This window comes from Ornithorhynchus anatinus, chromosome 4 (assembly GCF_004115215.2).
Source record: "Ornithorhynchus anatinus isolate Pmale09 chromosome 4, mOrnAna1.pri.v4, whole genome shotgun sequence".
NCBI lineage: Eukaryota > Metazoa > Chordata > Mammalia > Monotremata > Ornithorhynchidae > Ornithorhynchus > Ornithorhynchus anatinus.
The window spans coordinates 40,429,180-40,451,502 of NC_041731.1; positions in this window are offsets into that span (position 1 = coordinate 40,429,180).

Here is a 22,323-nt window from a genome sequence, read left to right on the forward strand (position 1 = left end):
GTGGGGCTCACAGTCTCAATCCCCATTTTACAGAGAATTTAAGTGACTTGTACCAGCTCACATAGCAGATATGTGGCGGAGCTGGGATTAGAATCCACGACCTCTGACTCCCAAGCCCGTGCTCTTGCCACTAGGCCATGTTGCTTCCCTAAGTAATCTGACACTAGCTCCAGCTCCACAGCACTTATGTAAATACCCGTTTACTATTCATTCATTCAATAGTATTTATTGAGCACTGTACTAAGCGCTTGGAATGTACAAATCAGCAACAGATAGAGACAGTCCCTGCCCATTGACTATTTCCTCTATCTGTAATTTATTTTAATGTCTGTCTCCCCCTTTAAACTGGAAGTGCCTGGTAGGCAGGGATCATGCTTTTCAACTCTATTATATTACACTTTCCCAAATTCTCAGTACAGGGCTCGGTACACAATGAGCACTCAATAAATACCATTGATTGACTGATTGACAGGGAGGGACAAGGGAGAAGATGGGGGCCACCCTACCCTCAGACCTACCTGTCCCTCACAAGCCAACCAATGCCATTCCCTCAGGACCGTGGGAGTCCAGAGTATTCTGCACGGTAAGCTCATCGCGGGCAGGGGGTGCATCTGTTATATTGTGCTCTTTCAAGCGCTTAGTACAGTGCTCTGCATACAGTAAGCGCTCAATAAATACCACTGACTGACTACAAGCCTAAAGAGGTGTCCAGGGCAGTCTCGGGAAATCCTATTGTCTGACCAGATGAAGAGCAGCGTGGCTCAGTAGAAAGAGCCCGGGCTTGGGAGTCAGAGGTCATGGGTTCGAATCCTGGTTCTGCCACTTCTCAGCTGTGTGACTATGGGCAAGTCACTTAACTTCTCTGTGCCTCAGTTACCTCATCTGTAAAATGGAGATTAACTGTGATCCTCACGTGGGACAACCTGATGACCCTGTATCTACCCCAGCGCTTAGAACAGTGCTCTGCACATAGTAAGCGCTTAACAAATACCAACCTTATTATTATTATCACTCTTCACTGGAGACAGCAAGATGCTAAACAAAAAGAAGGATGGGGAATCTGAACTCCAGCTCTGTTGGGTAGTGAGTGCCTTGGGTGGGAGAGCCATGAGTGGCGGGTGCCAGAGATGGAAGGGAGAGCCGGGGTAATGAATGCCACAGGTGGTGAGTGCCACAGCGGGGAGTGCCATGGGTAGTGAGTGCCCCAGGCGGGAGAGCCATGGGTAGTGAGTGTCACGGGTGGGGAGTGCCATGAGTGGGGAGTACCATGGGTGGGAAAGTCTTGAGTTTGGAGTGCCTCAGGTGATGAGGTAAAGTGCAGGGAAGCTGAGATGGCAGACTGAGGTTGGACCGCATAAAACTGCTCAAACTGTGGTGCTCTGGTAACCCATGGTGCCAAAATGGTATCAATCAACTAATAGCATATATTGAGTGCTTACTGTGTGCAGAGCACTATAGAAAGCACTTGGGAGAGTAATAAAAATAATAATTTTGGCATATCTTAAGTGTTTACTATGTGTCAAGCACTGTACTAAACACTGGGGTAGATACAAGATAATCAGATACCACGTGGGGCTCACAGTCTGAGTAGGAGGGAACAGGTATTGAATCCCCATTTTGCAGATGAGGGAACTGAGGCACGGAGAAGTGAAGCAACTTATCCTAGGTCACACAGCAGACAAGTGACAGAGTGGGATTTGAACCCAGATCCTCTGACTCCCAGACTCGTGCTCTTTGCAGTAGGCCATGCTGCTCCTCTATGCGATACTATACAGGACAGTACAGTACAATACAATGGAGTTGGTAGACAGGGTCTCTGCTCTCAAGGAGAGCAGCGTGAGAAGCAGAGTGGGCATCAGAAAAACCTGGGTTCCAATCCCGGCTCTGCCACTTGTCTGTTCTTTGACCTTGGGCAAGTCACTTCACTTCTCTGTGCCTGTTACCTCATATGTAAAATGGAGATTTAGACTGTAAGCCCTAAGTATTATTAATTATTATTAAGTTGGACATGGATTTTGTCCAATTCGATGATCTTGTATCTACCCCAGGATTTAGTACAGTGCCAGATGCATAGTACTCTCCACTCCAGTCCAGACTTCACTCTGCTGCATGAATCAGTTATCAACAAAAACACTCAGTTCCTGTCCCCCCACTCCTCAAGAACCTCTCTTGGCTGCCCATCCACCTCTTCATCAAACAGAATCTCCTTACCAGTGGTTTTAAAACATTCCATCAGCTCATCTTACCCTACCTCATCTTACTAATATCCTATTAATGCCCAGCCTACACACTCCGCTCTAGCATCAGCTTACTCACTGTGCCCCGATCACGTCTGTCTCATTGCTGACCCCTTTCCCACATCCTCCCCCAAGCCTGAAACTCCTCTCCGTCCATGTACGCCAGACCACCTACTCTCTCTAACTTCAAAGCATTACTAAGGTCACATCTCCTCCGATTAAGCCCTCTTTTCCCTTGCTCGCTCTCCCTTCTGTACCTTCTGTGCCCTTCAATCTGTGACCTTTGGATACTAGATATTGCCCCACCCCAACTCCATAGCACTTATCTTTAAATTATACGTTATAAATTACTAATTTATTCATATTTATGTCTGCCTCCCTTCTAGATTGTAAACTCGTTATGGGAAGGGAACATGTCTACTAATTCTGTTGTACTCTCCCAAGTGCGTAGTACGATGCATAGTAAGTGCTTAATAAATACCACTGATTGATTGATTAATAAATACCACTGACTGATAGTAAGCATATAACAAATATCTTTTAAAAAGAAAGGAGTTACTCCAGATTATTCAGTGTGGACCTGGGGCAAGTAATAATAAAAATAATGACAATAATAACTGTGGTATTTGTTAAACACTTACTCTATGCCAAGCACTGTTCTAAGCGATGGGGTAGATACAAGGTAATCAGGTTGGATACAGTACACATTCCCCATGGGGCTCACTGTCTTAATCCCCACTTTACTGATGACATAACTAAGGCACAGAAAAGTGAAGTGACTTGCCCAAGATCAGAAAGCAGACATGTAGCAGAGCAGGTATTAGAACCTATGTCCTCTGACTGTCAAGACCGTGCACTTCTCTGTGCCTTAGTTTCCTCATCTGTAAAATATGGATTTAGTATCTGTTCTCCTTCTTACTCGGACTGTGGGCCCTGTGTGGAATCTGATTATCTTTTGTCTACCCCAGTGCTTAGCACAACTGCTTGGCACAGAGTAAACCCTTAACAAATACCACAATTATTATCAACATTGTTGGATAATGTCAAGAAATAAGGCTGTACAAATGGCAATTGGTAAGAAAATTCTGATTTTTTTCCTCATGGTTATCTTCTCACATCTTATCAAGAAACAAATGGTAAGAAGCAGAGACACAGCAAGGAAGAGTATGTGTGTTCATTCTGCTATACTTGGCATCCCAAGCAAGCACTTGTCTTTCCAATCAATTAGTTGTATTTATTGAGCACTTACTATGTGGAGAGCACTGCACTGAACGGTTAGGAGAGTAACAATATAATAATATAACAGTTGGTAATATAAGTGTTGGTAGATAACTTGCCTGCCCACATCAAGCTTAGAGTCAACTCACCTTTACAGGCAGGCTGGCTGCACTGTACTTAGGGAGGCCTTCCTGAATCCAGGTCCTGGACTGTGGTAGATGGGGAGGATCCAGATGGGTTGAGATCAGGAGTCAGGAGAACTAGAGAGATTCAGAGTCCCACTGGAAAGGGGATGCAACTGGATAATATTGGCACCCCCGCTGTCTGCCTCTCAATCAACCAATCGTAATTATCGAGTGCTTACCGTGTACAGAAGGCTGTACTGAGCTGTACTGTACTGTGGAGAAGCAGCGTGGCGCAGTGGAAGGAGCACGGGCTTTAGAGTCAGGGCTCATGAGTTCGAATCCCAGCTCTGCCACTTGTCAACTGTGTGACTGTGGGCAAGTCACTTCACTTCTCTGTGCCTCAGTTCCCTCATCTGTAAAATGGGGATTAAGACTGTGAGCCCCACGTGGGACAACCTGATTCCCCTGTGCTTACCCCAGCACTTAGAACAGTGCTCTGCACATAGTAAGCGCTTAACAAATACCAACATTATTACTGAGGGCTTGAAAGAGTACAATATAAAAGAATTGGTAGATAGGTTCCCTGCCAACATGGAGCTCTCCTCTCCTACCCCAGCCGTCAGGCAGGTAAGGGTCCATCGTTGGACTGTCCCAGGAAAACAGCTTGGCACTAGATGCATAAGGCTTAGACTCAATACCTTGCCAGGAGGAGCACTGAGGAGGCCAGCTGAGGAGAAGCAGCGTGGCGCAGTGGAAAGAGCACGGGCTTTGGAGTCAGGGCTCATGAGTTCGAGTCCCAGCTCTGCCACTTGTCAGCTGTGTGACTGTGGGCAAGTCACTTAACTTCTCTGTGCCTCAGTTCCCTCATCTGTAAAATGGGGATTAAGACTGTGAGCCCCACGTGGGACAACCTGATTCCCCTGTGTCTACCCCAGCGCTTAGAACAGTGCTCTGCACATAGTAAGCGCTTAACAAATACCAACATTATTATTATTATTATTCTGAGCATTTTTACTTGGATCTGTGACCTTTTGGACATTTGATGTTTGCCCCTCCCCCTCCCCATGGCACATATCTACATATCTTTAAATTATACATTATAAATGATTTATTCATATTAATGTCTGTCTCCCCCTCTAGACTCTAAGCTTACTATAAGCAGTGAACGTGTCTGCTAATTCCGTTGTATAGTACTCTCCCAGGAGCTTCGTACAGTGCTCTGCAAATAGAAAGCACTCAATAAATACCATTGATTGATTTTTAAGCCTGACCCTCGAACTCCTCCTTCTCCCTCCTGGTCCCTCTCCCTATTTTTCTGCACTGCTCAAAGGAGTGGCAGAAACAAATGGGGGTGTGTGTTGGCCAGATTAATTATTGAGTGCATTCAACACTTTCTGGGACCATTCTCTCTCCCCCTAATTCACTCCTTCCTCCCATTGTCCCAGGATGTAGAAGGGCAATTTAGCAGAGAAAGACCAAGGCCAACACCTTTCCAATGCCCAAGATCAGAATAGCTCCAAGAACCCCATGGATACTTTCTTTTAAAAAAAAAAATGGTGGGTGTTAAGATCCTGCTATGTGCTAGGTACTGTACTAAATGTGTTTTTTGGCTGGGTTTTTGTTTTTTTAAGGTATTTGTAAAGCACTTACTGTGTCAAACACTGTTCAAGGCACCAGGGTAGTTACAAGCTAAGCAGTTTGCACACAGTGCCCCACATGGGGCTCACAGTTTGAATCCCCATTTTACAGAGGCCAGAACTGAGGCACAGGGAAGTTAAGTCATTTGGCCAAGGTCACAAGGCAGCCAAGTGACCACTTGTTAGCATTAACCAATAACACGGGATAATGATCACTTTGATCCAAGAGGGTTCAGGACTAATGATTGACCATTACTGGCCATCAATACAACTGGAACTCACTTTTGTCTGCTATTTTCTGACACCTCTCTGACCCTGAATCAAAGAATCACCTAAATCATTGCCCAGCTCTGGGGCATAACTCTCCGCAAAGCAATCTAGATCTCTTATTTTAAAGCCTCCAAAGAAGATTTTGTATCCTTCCTCAGCGATCTATTCTAACATCTATCAACACTCCACAGAATGTTCTTCCTTAAATCCTCCTAATTCCTCATGCTACACTTTATCATTAACAATGACCATAATTATTAATAACTCTGATAGTTATTATTAGTAACAACAATGGGATTTTTAAAGTTTGGACCCTTTCTCCTCTCATCTTTTGTCCCTACCTTCTCTCTCAGAGCCCTTTGCTGAAACAAATGACTCCAGGGTCTCTGCTAGCAGGCTGGCCCGGTGGCACTAAATTCCATTTGTAAAATGTAAATAAAATTAGAGGAGGGAGGTGGTGGGGAATGCAGATGGCTTCCAGATCAAGGAGAGGGGGTTTTCACACCCCTAGCTAGGGAAGCTAGAGGAATTGTGTCAGGCCTTTTCTCTGCACACTCATTGACACTTTCTTCAAAACAACCTCCTGGGTTGTAAAAGAAAAACTGAAATACAAAGAGACAACTGTGGTTTGCCACACACTCATGGGGGAAGGAAGGGAGAGGAAGGGGCTGCACAGAAAACTTTACAGGGCCTCCCCCCAGTCAAAAAACTTTACAGTGGGTTGACCTGGTTTCAAGTCACATTTAAAGGTCGGGCACAAGGCAACAGTTCTCCAAACCTCCAGCAGTACTGGGTCGCCTGCTGGGAAGCACTGCTCACCTCATGCAGATTCAACAGGGAGCCTAAAATGCTAAACCTATTGGCAGCCTCAAGCCTGGAGCTCTGAACTGTCTCAGGGTCAACCCAGGACCTACAAATGTCATCCTGAATGGAGAAAGCTGCTGCCAGAAAGTCTCCCTGATACAACCTTGTCAGGGTGTGATGGAAGAGGGAAAAAGTAAAAAACCCATCTTACTGGCTATCCTCCATAATCATCCTGAAAGGGCGGCTAAAAGAAACTTCATAATCTAATCACGAGAAGAAAGAAGAACTGGATTTCTTCTGGGTTATAACAGCCTTATGACCTGGGCTTCACACCCAGTCGCCAACCTTTCCTGCTGGCTTCCTCTAGAATCGAAGCTTGCAGCCTATTCCCCTCCCCCAACAGACCTTCCTCAATTTATGACCCTCTTTTCCCCACCTGCTATCAAATGCCCCTCTATTTCCTGCCCTTGGTGTCATTTTTCTCTCCTAGGAGAAATGGGGTGTCCTGCCGCACTTATCCTTGGTGTGAGCGTGTGCCCTGAGGGAGGGAGAGAGGCTAAGGGGTGTGTGGGGTAGAGGGGTGGGAGCCCTTCTCAACACCCACTCCTCTTCTGTTATTTCTGACTTGGATGTGTTGGCTCCAGAGCAGCTGGGAGGAGAAACGCGTTACCAAATTCTCTCTGTACTTGACTCCTGTTAGGCATTCTGTATTGGACTCATCTGCTGGCTCTCATTTTGGCTAGTCAATGAAAGGCCTCTCCAGGGAGACTTGCTGAGTGAAAGTCTGGCTTATTTCTCCCACAAACTGTCCACCAACAAGTCCCGAAAGAATGGCAGGGATTTACAGCCATTTCCTGGAGAATAGACCGGCCCCTGCCCTCAAGGAGGATTCAGCCCAGGACGGGATCTGAGGCCACCCTTCACTGGAAAGGCATAATTACGGTAATTAAACAGTGAGTCCAAGTGGTCCCAGATGGTTCTGGTGGGATGAGGGATTGTTAGGCTTCCTGGAGGAGGTCACTGCAGAGGCATTGACCAAGAAGAGTAGCAGAAATCCTGCCTAGTTGTCTCAGTCCAGAAGGATGGAGGTTACAGTGTAGTCTGGAGGGGAGAATTCATGCTTCTTATTTTTGGATGGTATTTGTACAGCACTTATGTATATATCCATATTATATTGATGTCAGTCTTCCCCTCTAGACTGTAAACTCATTGTGGGTCAGAAATGTGCCTCCCAGCTCTGTTATATTATACTCTCCCAAGTGCTTAGTACGTGCTCGGCACATGGTGCTAAATAAATATGATTGATTGATTGATTGATTGCTTGTTAAGCACTTACTGTGTGCCAGACCCTATACTAAACACTGAGGTAGATAGAGGATAATCAGGTTGATCAAAGTCCCTGTCCCACATAGAACTCACAGTCTTATTCTCCAATGTACAGATGAGGTAATTGAAGCACAGAAATCTTAAGTGACACATTTAAGTCACACAGCAGGCAAGTGGCAGAGGAGGGATTAGAACCCAAGACCTCTGACTCCCAGTCCCCTGTTCTTTTCACTAGGCCACAGTGCTTCACCCAAGTTCCTGTCCATAGAACATGCCATCATAATTAGTAATATTACGTTATAGTAATGATACTAGGTGAGCCCCCTTTATTTGCAAAGTGCTTTCCAGGCCATAATTAGTCACTGCTCCTCCCAATCATCCAGCAGAATTAGTACTCTCATTTTACAGGTGAGGAAAGTGAGGCTCAGAGAAGCAAAGAGACTTTTTCAGAGTTACCTAGTAACTGAGTCTTTTCCCCTGACTACTGAATGATGACCCATTTCTGGAAAGTGGGTTGGATTGCTGGGTTTTGATTATCCATAGGAATCTAGGAATTGAAACTGAATTTCTCCAACAGCCTAGAAATGCCACTTGGGAAGCAGTGTGGCCTAGTGGATAGACCACGGACCTGGGAGTCACAAGGACCTGGGTTCTAATCCTGACTCCACCATTTATCTGCTGTATGACCGCGGGCAAGTCATTTAACTTCTCTGTGCCTCAAATTACCTCATGTATAAAATGGGGATTAAGGCTGTGAGCCCCATGTGGAACATGGAATATGTCCAACTTGACTAGCTTATATAACACCAGTGCTTGATACAGTGCCTGAAACATAGCAAGCGCTTACAGAATATCATTAAAAAAGTACAGCTCTAACTTGTAGCCATAAATGCAGGAGAGTGTGAATTTTCACAGGCTGGATCAGTGAACTGGATCACATTCATTGTTTCCACTTGTTACTTCTGGAGAGATGGCTGGGGGAGGGGGGACTGCTTCATTACAATTTCTGGCCATTTGGACCTCATGCCTGTGGTGAGAAAGTGTTCATGAGGCTAAAGGTGACCAGTGTTTTTTGGAGAGACTTTTTCAGCAGAAAAAGTTGTTTCTGTCCCAAGTCTCCATGTGGAAAGGTGGTCTAACATTCACAGTGACCATGCTGGGCAGACAAAACCAAAGTGAGAAAAAGTGGTGGGGTCTAGTGGAAAGAACAAGGGCCTAGGAGTCAGAGGACCTGGGTTCTAATTCTGACTCCACCACTTGCCTACATCGTGACCTTGGGCAAGGCACTTAAACTCTTCGGACTTTAGTTTCCTCATCTCCCTCCCTCTTAGAATGTGAGTCCCATGTGAAACAGGACTGTGTCTGACCTGTATCTACCCCAGCTCTTGGTACAGTACTTAGCTCATACTAAGTGCTTAGCAAACTCCATTATCATCATTATTATTTTATGGTATTTTAAGTGTACTCTATTTTTGTTATTGTTATTAGTAGTAGTAGTAATAACATTAATAAAATCCTACCCATGACTCTCACTTGTAAGCCCTGTCTCACAACTTTAATATCGGAACATCAACATTAATAATAATGTTGGTATTTGTTAAGCGCTTACTATGAGCAGAGCACTGTTCTAAGCGCTGGGGTAGATACAGGGTAATCAGATTGTCCCACGTGAGGCTCACAGTTAATCCCCATTTTACAGATGAGGTAACTGAGGCACAGAGAAGTGAAGTGACTTGCCCATAGTCACACAGCTGACAAGTGGCAGAGCCGGGAATCAAACCCATGACTTCTGTCTCCCAAGCCCAGGCTCTTTCCAGGCAACTAAGGCTTTGCAAGCCACCCCCTAGTCCTGCCCCCTCACTTCACTGCAGGCCCAAGAAGCCTCAGGGCAGTCAGGCAGCACCCCTGTCAATCAGGTAGCCCCAGATCCATCGGGGGATACAGAACCAGGAAACAAACCCATATCATAACTGACTTCTGAATCCCACCTAGAACTTTCCAGTTCTTCTGTCCTGAATGGAGACCAAGCATACTAGTCACCTATGTTCCCTGTCCCTACCTACTAATACTGATCTACCTAATGCCAAAACACTAATAGGGTTCAGGTTCAGTTTTTACTCTTGGACTTACAAAGGGATTCTGGAAACATCTTAAGAAGATGCTAGCTGGAGAAACAGCTTTCCCACACTTGGTCCTCCCACACATTTGAGGTGGTAAATGGACTTCTAGACTGGAAGCTTGTTGTGAGCAGGGAATGTGTTTGTTGTAGTGTTATATAGTACTCTCCCAAGCACTTAGTAGAGTGCTCTGCACACAGTAAGGGGTCAGTAGATACATTAATTGAAATACAGTTGATTGATTAATCAGTCCTCACTTGAAGTCTTCCTGGATTGGTATTTCATGCCTAACCAGAACTCAAAAGGCCAAAAGACCTGGAATTTAGGCCCCAGAAATCTGCATTTCCAATCTCATAAACCAGACTCCATACAAATAGTAGTAGAAATGATATTTATTAAGCACCCTCTGGGAGCAATGTACTGACTTGAGCACTCGAATAGACTCCATCTCCTTCCCCCACCCAGGTGGAAAAATGAAAAGCCACAGCATGAGACCTCCACAAAACCCAGGAAGACTGGTGGTTGCTGTAGTGGTCAATGAGGCTATGTTGTGTCCTGAACTCTGAGCCCCTGGCACCTGAAATTCTGTTCCTCTAGCCACAGCCCCTTACTGATTTTGTTTTTATTATATTTGGCCATGTTGTTTATTATTGTTTCATCAGTCCCAATGTATCTGTGTCTCCAGTCCCTTCTCCCCAGTTATACTCTTAGACTGTGAGACACCCGAGAGGAAGGGACCATGTCTAACTCCCACCTGTATATTGTCTCCCAGTGCTTATTACAGTATTCAGAGCAAAGTAAGTGCTTAATAAATAGTTTGCTACTGAAGAAAGAACAACTAAAAAAGAGACACATTCCCTGCCCACAAGGGGCTACGTTATCTCCAGGAAGACAAACAAAAAAGTATTTATAAATAGAGTAATCAGAGTGAATATTTAAATATATAATTGACTATGTATAAATATGCAAATACTGGGAAAGGACACTAGCTGAAGGCATTCGTTGGAAAAGCTCAAAATCTTGTATTTTCTCCAGGTTGGCTTGTCTCAGATTCAACTCCCAGCAACAAAACAAAAAAAGAACTAGTGGACTTTGTGAAACATTTCAGGAAGGGAAAGGCATACAGAATCAGGTTAATTCCCTGTGTCTGCTTCTTGGGACCCCCACAAAAGTCAATAATGCCTGTATGAACCACACAGATTCAGATTACAAGAAAAACAAAAGCAAATAAAGTCCAATGGATTGATGATGCAGATGCAGAAGGGAGGCCTGTTGTTGTGATGTTGGTAGAGATATCTGAGACTTGTTCATAAACAGAAACCACCTCCGTATGTTTGCCTGCCATAAAACATAAACCAGGACTCAAAAAAGAGGAGGGTTTGGGGTTTTTTTTTAATGATATTTGTTAAGAGCTTACAATGCCCCAGGCACTGCACTAATTGTTGGGGTAGATATAAACAAATCAGATTGAACGTGGTCCCTGAACCACAGAGGGCTCACAGCCTTAATCCCCATTTTCAGATGAAGTAACTGAGGCCCAGGAAAGTTGTGACTTACCCAAGCTCACACAGCAGACAAGTAGGGGAGTCAGAATTCCAACTCCCAGGCCCATGCCCTATTCTTTAGGCCATGCTGCTTTATTTCTGGAAGGTAACTGAGCCTGCTACTAGGCTAGTGAGATGACTGATCCCTCGCTATTCACCAGCTATTCCTGGTCCCAAAGCCACTTTCATCTGAAATATCGAAATAAAGCAAAAGGATATTTGGGGGCTTGAAATATCCAGATAATTGGCACATGTAGAACCAAGTTAAGGACCTGACCAAGGAAGAGGAAAAAGGATTAGAGAATCTTTCCATAGGAGATCTTCTCACATGGACATTTCCTTTGTTAACCAGTGAACTGGTTGCATGTTGCTCTCAAAGACTTGACTGATTTGGTGGAATGTGTGGGCTGTCCAATTGGCCTGATTTATTGGCTCCCAAGGGAAAGTAGCAGATGCGAGGAGCGCTGGGGCAAAAGGATTGCCTGGAGGATTGGCTTCCATAGCATCAGCCCAGTAATTCACTTCCCCACACTCATCTGTTCTTCACTTTGTTAATCTGATGAGGCACCAGCTTCTCATCCCATGTCCTTGAGCTGACCTTCAGCAGAGTGGAGGCAGCACTGGTTTTTCTTTGGCCACATGGAATGGGTAAAGGAACTGCGATGGGATAGGGTGAGGGAAACTTTGGGAGATAGCTGTAAAATGCACGGCTCGACTCAAGTCTCATGCCGCTGAGTTTGTAGAGAAAAATACAGACCCTTCTGCAAGATCCCTCTCCCCAGTTTCACTTGCATACATGTCTTTATACTCTATTACTTCCACCTATTTGTAGTTTATTTTAATGTCTCCTAATTCTTTTAACAGTGTAGGGCTCTGCACACAGTAAGCAATTCATAAATATAATTGATTAATTGATATTTGAGCCCTATACAGGATGGGAACCCTGTCTGACCTGGTTATCTTGTACCTACCCCAGCTCCTGGAACAATGCTTGGCATATAGTAAGTACTTACCAAATACCAAAATAATAATTATTATTATTATTATTTTCACAAGGAAAGATGAGAAATGGATGCCAAATCAGGATGCTGACGAGATGGGCACTGCGTTGGGATTAGTCTCTCAAGTCTGTGCATACTTGAGGACAGTTCTTTGTCTGTGAGCTTTCAGGCTCAGAAGACACCTTTCACCAAGCAGAAATCCCAAGTTTGCCCAGTTTCCCTCCTGCCTTTTTCTCTCCAACCCCACAGTTCTGGAAGCATCATGCCCCTTCTGTAGTACCATTCTTGAAGAGAGCATATACATAGGCCTTAGTTTTCTATCATCTCTATCATTCTATCATTTTTATCTAATCCCGGCTCTGCCACTTGTCTGTTATGAGACCTTCGCCAAGTCATTTAACTCCTCTGTGCCTCATCCGTAAAATGGGATTAAGATTGGGGAGCCCAGTGTGGGATATGGACTGTGTCCAAACTGATTAGCTTGTATCAATCCCAGCACTTGGTACAGTGACTGGCACATAGTAAGTGCTTAGCAAATACCATTAAAAAAAACTGTCAGAAGGCAATCACCCAGCTCAGCAGGAGAAATAAACTCTATTAATAAAAGCCCATACCAAATTCCATTCTCCCAAAGCAAGAAGGGTGTACACATGATATGCATGATTCAGGTGCAAGGGTTTGTGTGAGGAAGAGATACAATATGAACTTCTAAACTTTGAAATATGAAAAATTCCAAAGCAGGGTTTTCTATTTGAATGAATGCAGCAACTCCCGGGTCAGAGGTCCTTCTCTGCTGTAACCACTGGCTTCTACTGTAGCATTCGCTACCCTGTGGCATTTGCCAGCACTTAGAACAGTGCCCAGTGCTTAGAACAATGCCCAGCTCTTAGAACAATGCCCAGCACTTAGAACAGTGCTTCACACATAGTAAGCACTTAACAAATGCCATCATTATTATTATTATAGCATTCAGGAGGTTAGTGCCATCAGGCCTGGTAATTTTTAAGTCCTTACTATGTGTCAAGCAGTGTGCTAAGCACTGGGTTAGATACAAGAAAATCAAGTTAGACACAGCCCCAGTGTCTGTCAGTCAGTCCCTGTCCCACCTGGGGCTCACAGTCTAAGGAGAAAGGGGAACAAATATTGAATCCCCATTTTACAGGTGAGGAAACTGAGACACAGAGCAGTCAATTAGTCAATCATATTTATTGAACATTTACTGTGTGCAGAACACCGTACTAAGTACTTGGAAGAGTACGCTATAACAATAAACAGACACATTCCCTGCCCAAAGCAAGCTTACACTCTAGAGATGAGCTTAGATGACCTGCCCAAGATCCGAAAATCACAGAGCAGGCAAGTGGGGGACCCGGGACTAGAACCTCAGCCCTGTGACTCCAGACCCCTGTTCTTTCCACTAGGTCAAGCATCCGACAGTACCAAGCGCTGCGGTGACTGGTCTCTGCAGTTTTGCAGCAAGTACAGTTTCTCCCAGCCCCAAGGCCGCTGTCCAGTGAGTCGGACAAGGGTGGCACAGCAGCTGGATGTTAGGCACAGTTTGCCTGGGTACATTCCAGGGGGCCCAGAAGGCCTGTTACTGAGAGTCTGCCATCAGACTCCGTAGAATCCATAGAAGAACAACACAAGGACATAAAGTGTCTACGTCCTCTAAAAAAGTCCAGAAGGCAGACTGAAATGCAGGGCTCTTAGACTCTGAGGTAAAGTAGTGACATCCAAAGGGAATGACTCAGTAAACTTTTCAGCAGTACCAACTGAACTCTCTTCATTTCTGCTTCGCTCTGCCCGACCACTCATTTCATTCTAACAGGAAGCGGGAAAGGGGATGTGGGAAGGGGATCTTTGCCCGTTTCATTGTGACTGGGAAATCCATGCTGCTTGGGAAAACTTTCAGAGAAAATTGCCTTTGGGTCATGTTAACACTTTCCCAAGACAAGAAGCTTTGCCCACCTCCTGCTTCGGGGAGAAATAATGAGTGAAATCATCCTAGTTGCAGACTCCCAGAGCCCCAGTTGGCTGAAATTCTGTGTTCAAGTTTCCTGTCCTCAGTCTAGTCTCAGTGCTAAGTACAGTGCTCAGCACTCAGTATAGTCCTCTACACACAGTAAGAGCTTAATAAATATTATTACTGAGTCCAAAACAGAACTCATCTTCCCACCCTGACCCCACACTGACTTGTCTATCACTGTAGACAATACAACCATCATCCCTGTCTCACAAACATGTATCTTCTTATCCTCGACTCATCAACCCACACATTAAATCTGTCACCAAATCCTCTCAGTTTTATCTTCATATCGTATTTATAATCTGCCCTTTCCTCTCCATACGAAGTGCTACGATACTGACCCAACAATATAACATTTCCCACCCGGACTACTGCATCAGCCTCCTAGCTGACCTCCCTGCCTCCTGTCTCTCTCCTCTCTAATCCATATCAAGCAATCATATTTATTGAGCACTTGCTCTGTGCTGGGCACTTGTCAGCTGTGTGACTATGGGCAAGTCACTTCACTTCTCTGTGCCTCAGTTCCCTCATCTGTAAAATGGGGATGAAGACTGTGAGCTCCACGTGGGACAACCTGATTCCCCTGTGTCTACCCCAGCGCTTAGAACAGTGCTCTGCACATAGTAAGCGCTTAACAAATACCAACATTATTATTATTATTATTATTACTAAGCTCTTGGGAGAGTACACTATAACAGAGTTGGTAGACATGTTTCCTGTCCATAATGAGCTTATAGTCTAGACGGGGAGACAGACATTAATACAAACAAATACCTTAAATTATGGATATGTACATAAGTGCTGTGGGACTAAGTGGTGACGGGTGGGGGTGGCGAATAAAGGGTGCAAATCCTAGTGCAAGAGTGACGCATAAGGGAGTGGAGAGGAGGCGTAGTTGGGTAAGGCCTCTTGGAGGAGATGTGCTTTTAAAAAGGCTTTGAAGGTGGGGACAATGAACGTCTGTCGAATTTGAAGAGGGAGGGTGTTCCAGGCCAGGGGTAGGATGCGGGCAAGAGGTCAGCAGTGAGAGAGATGAGACTAAGGCACGGTAAATAAGTTGGCATTGGAGAAGCGGAGTGTGCTTTAAAGCTTATGGTAGAGGAGTTTCTGTTTGTTACAGGAGTGGATGGGCAGCCACTGGAGGTTCTTGAGGAGCAGGGAACTGGACAGAACTTCACTCTGCTTCCCATATCATTTTTCTGAAAAATGGTTCAATCCATTTCCCCACTCCTCAAAAATCCAGAAGCTCCTTACTGGATTTTTGACTTTTAAGGCACTCAATTAGCTCTCTCTCTCCTTCCTTACTTCGCTGATGTCCAAAAACAACCCAAAGCACCCACTTTGCTCCTCTAATGCTAACCTACTCTCTGTACCCTGATCTCAACTATCCCACACAGACTCCCTGTCCCTGTTCTCCGTCTGTCCTGGGGCTCCCTTCCCCTTCATATCCACCGATCCACCTTTTTCCTCATCTTCAAAGGACACCTAAAATCATATCTCCTCCAAGAGGCCTTCCCTGACTAAGCCCTCATTTCTCCATCCATCCACTCTACATCGACTATGCTCTTGGCTACATACTCTTTATTCACTTTGATACTCACCCCAGCCCCCCAACACTTATGTATATATCCTTACACTCTATTATTCCCCCTATCAGTATCCACACAGTGGATAAAGCACCACCCTGGGAGTCAGAAGGTCATGGGTTCTAATACCGGCTCCACCACTTGTCTGCTATGTGGCCTTGGGCTAGCCACTTCACTTCTCTGTGCCTCAGTTATCTCATCTGTAAAATGGGAACTAAGACTGTGAGACCTGTGCAGGACAGAGACTGTGTCCAATCCAGTTTGCCTGTATCCACCCCAGTGCTTAGTACAGCGTGACTCAGTGGGAGTCAGAGGTCATTGGTTCGAATTCCGGCTCTGCCACCTGTCAGCTGAGTGACTGTGGGCAAGTCACTTCACTTCTCAGTGCCTCAGTTACCTCATCTGTAAAATGGGGATTAACTGTGAGCCTCACTTGGAACAACCTGATTACCCTGTATCTGCCCCAGTGCTTAGAACAGTGGTCTGCGTATAGTAAGCACTTAACAAATACCAACATTATTGTTATTATTATTACAGTGCCTGGATATAGTAAGTGCTTAACAAATACCACAATCGATATATCGTTATATCATATCATTATATCATAAAAAAACACAGGTGTGTACTCCAAATGCAACAAACTCCTGAGAATATTTAAATAAAATCCAATTTAGGTATCACATGAAATCCCCTCAGGATCACACCTAGTGAGTTTCCAGTATTCTACCAGTCTTGACTATGGGAAGGAGAGTCAAGCAGAGGCATACCCACTCCATTCCTAGCTTGGGCAATGGCTAGTGCGGAAGGCCATCTGCTACAAGTCAAAACTCACCGGTGCTGGGCAGCAGAGCCATGGAAGAGAGTTGAAGTTTTTGTGAGAAAGAAGGCAATGGTCCACCACTTCTGTATTTTTACCAAGAAAACTCTATGGATAGGCTACTGGAACGATTGCAGGTAGACAGTGGGGTGATCTGGGAGAGCTGTGTCCATGGAGTCATTATGGGTCAGAAACAATGTGAACATGTAAAATGAGATGAGATTACGTGAAATATTCTTCCTCCAAACCAGGCCACCTGTCCTGGCTCTACCTGCCCTGACTCTACCTGCTATTTGAAGTCCAGCTCCTCCCTAAGTTTTTTTTAAAGATTTAATAATAATCTCTGGGGTAAGTGTACATATCATCAGCAAGGACATCAGAATAATAACCATAATTATGGCCCTGGTAGTGGTAATATTTTATATTCTCTGCACTTACTGGCTGGGAGCTCAAAGCACTTTACAATATAGGCTTTTATCTTGACAATAGTGTAATGTACTATTCCATCAACAGTGGACTGATTACTGTAACTACTGTTCTTTGAGAGATTTAACACCCTTACTTATCTCCCACCTACTCAAGGTCCCATGATGAAACAGCCACCACTTAATATGTGAAAAGAAAGTAAAAAATCAGCCAAGAGGCAGTCTGGCCTAGTGGAAAGAGCATGGGCCTGGGAGTCAGAGGCCCTCTGCCACTTGTCTTCTGTATGACCTTGGACAAATTGCTTAACTTCTCTGTGTCTCAATTCCCCCATCTATAAAATGGGGCTAGGTCCATGAGCCCTATGTGGATCAGTGACTATGTTCAACACAATTATCTTGTATCTACCCCAGCCTTTAGTAGAGTGCCAGGCACTGTAAGAGCTTAACAAAACAGGGTAAAAAAAAAAACAACAACTATCTCACAAGGCTGTGCGTCGCAGAACCAAGGCCAGTGCATTAGCAGGAAGGAAGGTGATCTCAGCTAAACCTCATGAGGAAAGAGGGTGAGAGGGAAGACAGAATCTGGGGGGGGCCAGGGGGCTATTGATCTAGTTGAATTTCATACGATCCCAGAATTCCTGCTCTTCAGGAAGCACAATGAGAAAAGGAGGGAAAGGGAAAAGGAGATACAGAAAACAGAGAAAATCAGGTTCCCGTCCAGAAGCCTTGAAGTTTTATTAAATCACTCCCTGCGTTTTGCAACAGAATGAGACTGCTCTCTCACAACCCACCCTAATATTTCAAGATCTCTCACACTCAATGGGAACAAAGCCCGAGTAGGTTCCCCCCACTATTTTATCTTTTGCTGAAAAGATAATTTCTTTTACTCAGCATTGTTGTTTCCCAATGAAAAACAAAAGGTCTTTTGTGGAGTCTTTGGATCACCCTGAATGGGAAACTGGCATTTTCCCTCCTAATGTAAAACACTGTAACAGGGAAGGATTTTTTTCATAAGACACATTTTTTTCCCAGCACAAAATAACTTTTGTTACCAGAAGGCTTGCACATGGTATGAACTTTTTTTCTTTCTTTTTTCTCCCGCTAAATGCTTGTGTGTGGAGGGGGGAGTGGGGGTGAGGGATTTGAAGAGAAGGATGGAATGTCGGTAGTAGTAAAAACTCCCATTGCTCAGTGGGAATTTTTGTGCCCCTCAACCCAGTCTCGGGCTGGGCTTCCAGAGCACAGATACACATGATGCTGTCTTCATCAATCAATTAATCAATGATATTTACTGAGGATATACTGTGTGCAGAGCACTGTTCTAAAAGCTTGGGAGAGTACAAGACAAAAGAGTTAGTAGAAGCAGCAAGGCTTAGTGGCAAGAGCCCGTGGTTGGGAGTCAGAGGATGTGGATTCTAATCTCGTCTCCACTACTTGTCTGCTGTGTGACTTTGGGCAAGTGACTTAATTTCTCTGTGCCTCAGTTACCTCATCTGTCAAATGGGGATGAAGACTGTGAGCCCCACATGGGACAACCTGATTACCTTTTCATTCATTCATTCAATCGTATTTATTGAGTGCTTACTGTGTGCAGAGCACTGAACTAAGCACTTGGAATGTACAATTCAGCAACAAATAGAGACAATCCCTGCCCAACAACGGGCTCACAGTCTAAGAGGGGGAAAAAGACAACAATACAAAACAGAACAAAAGAAAATTAGCCTGGCGACAAAAGAAAACTAGTTTGGCGGTATCTACCCCAGCGCTTAGAACAGTGCTTGGCACATAGTAAGCACTTAACAAATGCCAACATTATTATTATTAGGCATGATCCCTATCCACCGCGAGTTTACAGGCTATAGGACATCTTTCCATAAACCTCTGCTGATGCCCCCCTCTGCTCCCATCTAGGAGGTGGGGTCCAACCGATCCCAACCTCACCAACAAGTTCAATCAGTCAATCAAATATGTTTGTCAAGAACCTACTGAGTTTAGAGCACAGTATGAAGTGCTTGGGAGAGTACAACTAAAGCTAAATAACATCATCGACTGAAAGCCTACTATGTGCATAATGCTGTACTAGGCAAAAGAATAAGAATAAAACTTAAGTCCTTCCTTCAGGGAGCTTAGAGTCTAATGCAGAAGAGAAACTGACATAAAATGATGGCTGCTAAAATAGCATGAAAGTTGACACAAATGGATTAAATAGTAGCAGTAAACTCAGCTGAGCACACAACAGTGGTGAGGGGGCTGAGGGGGCTGCAGGGCCAGGAAGTTGAGGAGATTAATCAGAGTTCACCAAAAAGGAGGCCTTAGTTTTGTTTCCCTGCTCTCCGAAGTGATAAGCTTCTGCTCTACCCTCTGACCAAACGGTCCCTGGACCACTTCGGCTCCCCTGCTAACGCGGACAATGTCATCTCCTAGGGATGTAGAGAATAGCCTTGGAAACTGTTGACTGGTAAGAGGCAGGTGATGGAGGGATACTTGAGAGTACCTTGTATGACCAACAGCCACAGACCATTTCCAGAGAAAGAGGGGAAGTGAACCAGACCACGGTCTAGGCTCCCCACTGCTCTGGGGCTGGAACTGTTTAGCCAGTGACTGCAGCTGTGAGGGGCCAAATTCTCTCACATTGATGAGGCTACCTTTTAGCCCCAGAAACTGACCTACTAGCCCTTGAATGAGGCCCGATTGTCCCTGCCCCCTGAGGGGCAAAGGACGGGGTTGCCAGGGGAGCCAGATGTTGGCCTGTTGAAAATAGGTGCACGATCAGAACCCATGGGTCCCCCGGGAATGCTTTCTTAGTGGCAGCTCCAAAGAACCTGATGATCTTGTGTCTAAACCAGCGCTTGGTACAGTGTTTGACATATAGTAAGCACTTAAAAAAATAATGCAATTATTATTGTTGTTGTTATTAGTAGTAGCTATTAGTATTGTTATAAGGTTTGGCCTAGCAGGAAACCACTGCTAGATGATCCCACAGATACCTAAGTCCATATCCTAGCCCTGCCCATTTAAAATGGCACCTCCTGACCCTTTCTGGCCACCTGGGAAGCAACATGGCCCAGTGAAAAGAGCACCAGCCTGGGAGTCAAAGGATCTGTGTTCTAAAGCCGACTCTGCCACTTGTCTACTGGTGACCTTGGGTAAGACACTTCATTTCTCTGTGCCTCAGTTACCTCATTTGTAAAATGGTAATCAAGACTGTAAGCTCCACGTGGGGTGTGGACTGTGTCCAACCAGATTAGCTTGGATCTGCCCCAGGGCCTAGTATAGTGCCTGGTAAAGTAACAACTTATCAAATTCCATAAAAAATAAATTGGAAAAGTTTGGAGATCAGCTTCCACTTGGGGTGACGGGTAGGTAGGGAATGGGGAAGCCCAAGGCTCTTTAAGGTTGGAGGAAATCCTTTAATTTTTTTGGTGACAAAATGAAACAAACACAATTCTTGTTTATTTCCTGGTTAATTGTGTTGCGGAGGATGGGGACACTCCCCCCTTGCCCCCCACCCCCCTCTTCCAGCCTAGAGAGTTAACTCTTTCTCCCCTGGGTTTAATTGTCTCACTTCCTGCGCGGAGAGTCTTTATTTATCCTTCTTGGGCTGCTTAAACGAGGAGCAGGAATGGTTTTTCCTGAAGCGAGTCGCGTTGGATCTGAAAAACCTTCAGCAATAAATAAAGTTCACTGGCATGTGGAGTCTGGGAACCAGGAAACCAGGCCCTTCCCTCTTCCCCCATAAACTGGGGCCATGAAGTCCAGGGGGAGTCGGACAGAGGCACTTAAAGGTTTGCACCTGACGCAATCCAGGGGAAAGGAGCTGTGGGAACACACCAGGCGTTCCCTACCAAGAGCCGGAGGTCAAGCCAGCGGGCCCGAGAAGGAGCTGGGGAGTTGGGGGCTAGGTGCTCCAGAGTTCTTGAGATGCTCCAGCATTGCAGACGCTGCTCAGAAACCAGTGTGAGCCACCAAGGACCCTTCCGTGCCTTTAATCCACTCTGACATTATTCCTCTGCCTGGGACCCTTTTCCATTATATCATCGCTAACCTGCCAATCCCGGAGATTAAATGCCGACAGATGACAGGCAACTCCCTGCCCTCCCACCCCCACCCCAACCCTCAACCCCTCCACCACCGGGAGGTGACAGGAAACCACCCCTCAGTGCCCCAGGTGGAAAGTAGGGGCTGTCCCCTTCAGAGCAACCCCTCAGAGCCTCAGAACCTCCGAAGCTGAGGGATGCTGTGATTGTAGTGGTTCCCACAGACCTTCCTCATTACATCCCCCTTCCTTAACTCCCACATTTCTGTTTCATATACGTTTCCCTCTTGGCTTCCAGCCGTGGGCCCTCATGTCTCGGTGGAAACTTCAACCAGATGTACTCACTCCTTCACATCTTCCTCAGGAGAAAGGGAAAATAAAACACCCTGACCCTTGGAAGAAAGCCGCAAAGCTGGGAGAGGTCGGGGGTGAGGGGGGCGGAAGAGGAGGGAGAGGGGATGGGAGGGAGGGAGGCTGAGAAGGAAGAGGGGGAATCTTGCGGAATCTAGGGATTTAGCTTGGCCTCTCGGGTGTACTGCACAGATGTGGGGGCAGTGCTGGGAATGTTCTGACCTTGCCTGATTCAGGTAGGCGTCCGTTTCTGCCCTGAAATCCCACACTGGGAGCCTGACCTGACCAATGGAAATGCTTTGCTGGTATGCACTCCGTAGCCATTACAACTGGAGTTGATGAGGTTTTGATCACTCCAGTGATTTACTCACAGCCCCGCTGCCTTCTCCAAGCCGCCCCCGCCCCATCCCCAAGCTTTGTCCCTGGCCTTGGGCCCAGGCCTTATAACTTGGTCTAACCAATTCACTAGACTGTAAGCTACTTGAGGCCGGAGATCGAGTCTACCAACTCTATTATATTGTACACTCCCAAGTGCTCAGTAAGCATTCAGTAAACACAACTGATCCATTAACAATAATTATGAGATTTGTTAAGCACTCACTATGTGCCAAGCACTGTTCTAAACAATGGGGTAGATACAAGGTAATCAGATTGTCCTATGTGAGGCTCACACTTCTAATAGCTGTTTTACAGATGACGTAACTGAGATACAGAGAAGTTAAGTGACTTGCCCAAGGTCACACAGCAGACAAGTGGTGGAGTCGGGATTAGAACCCACTTCCTCTGACTCCCAGGCCTGTGCT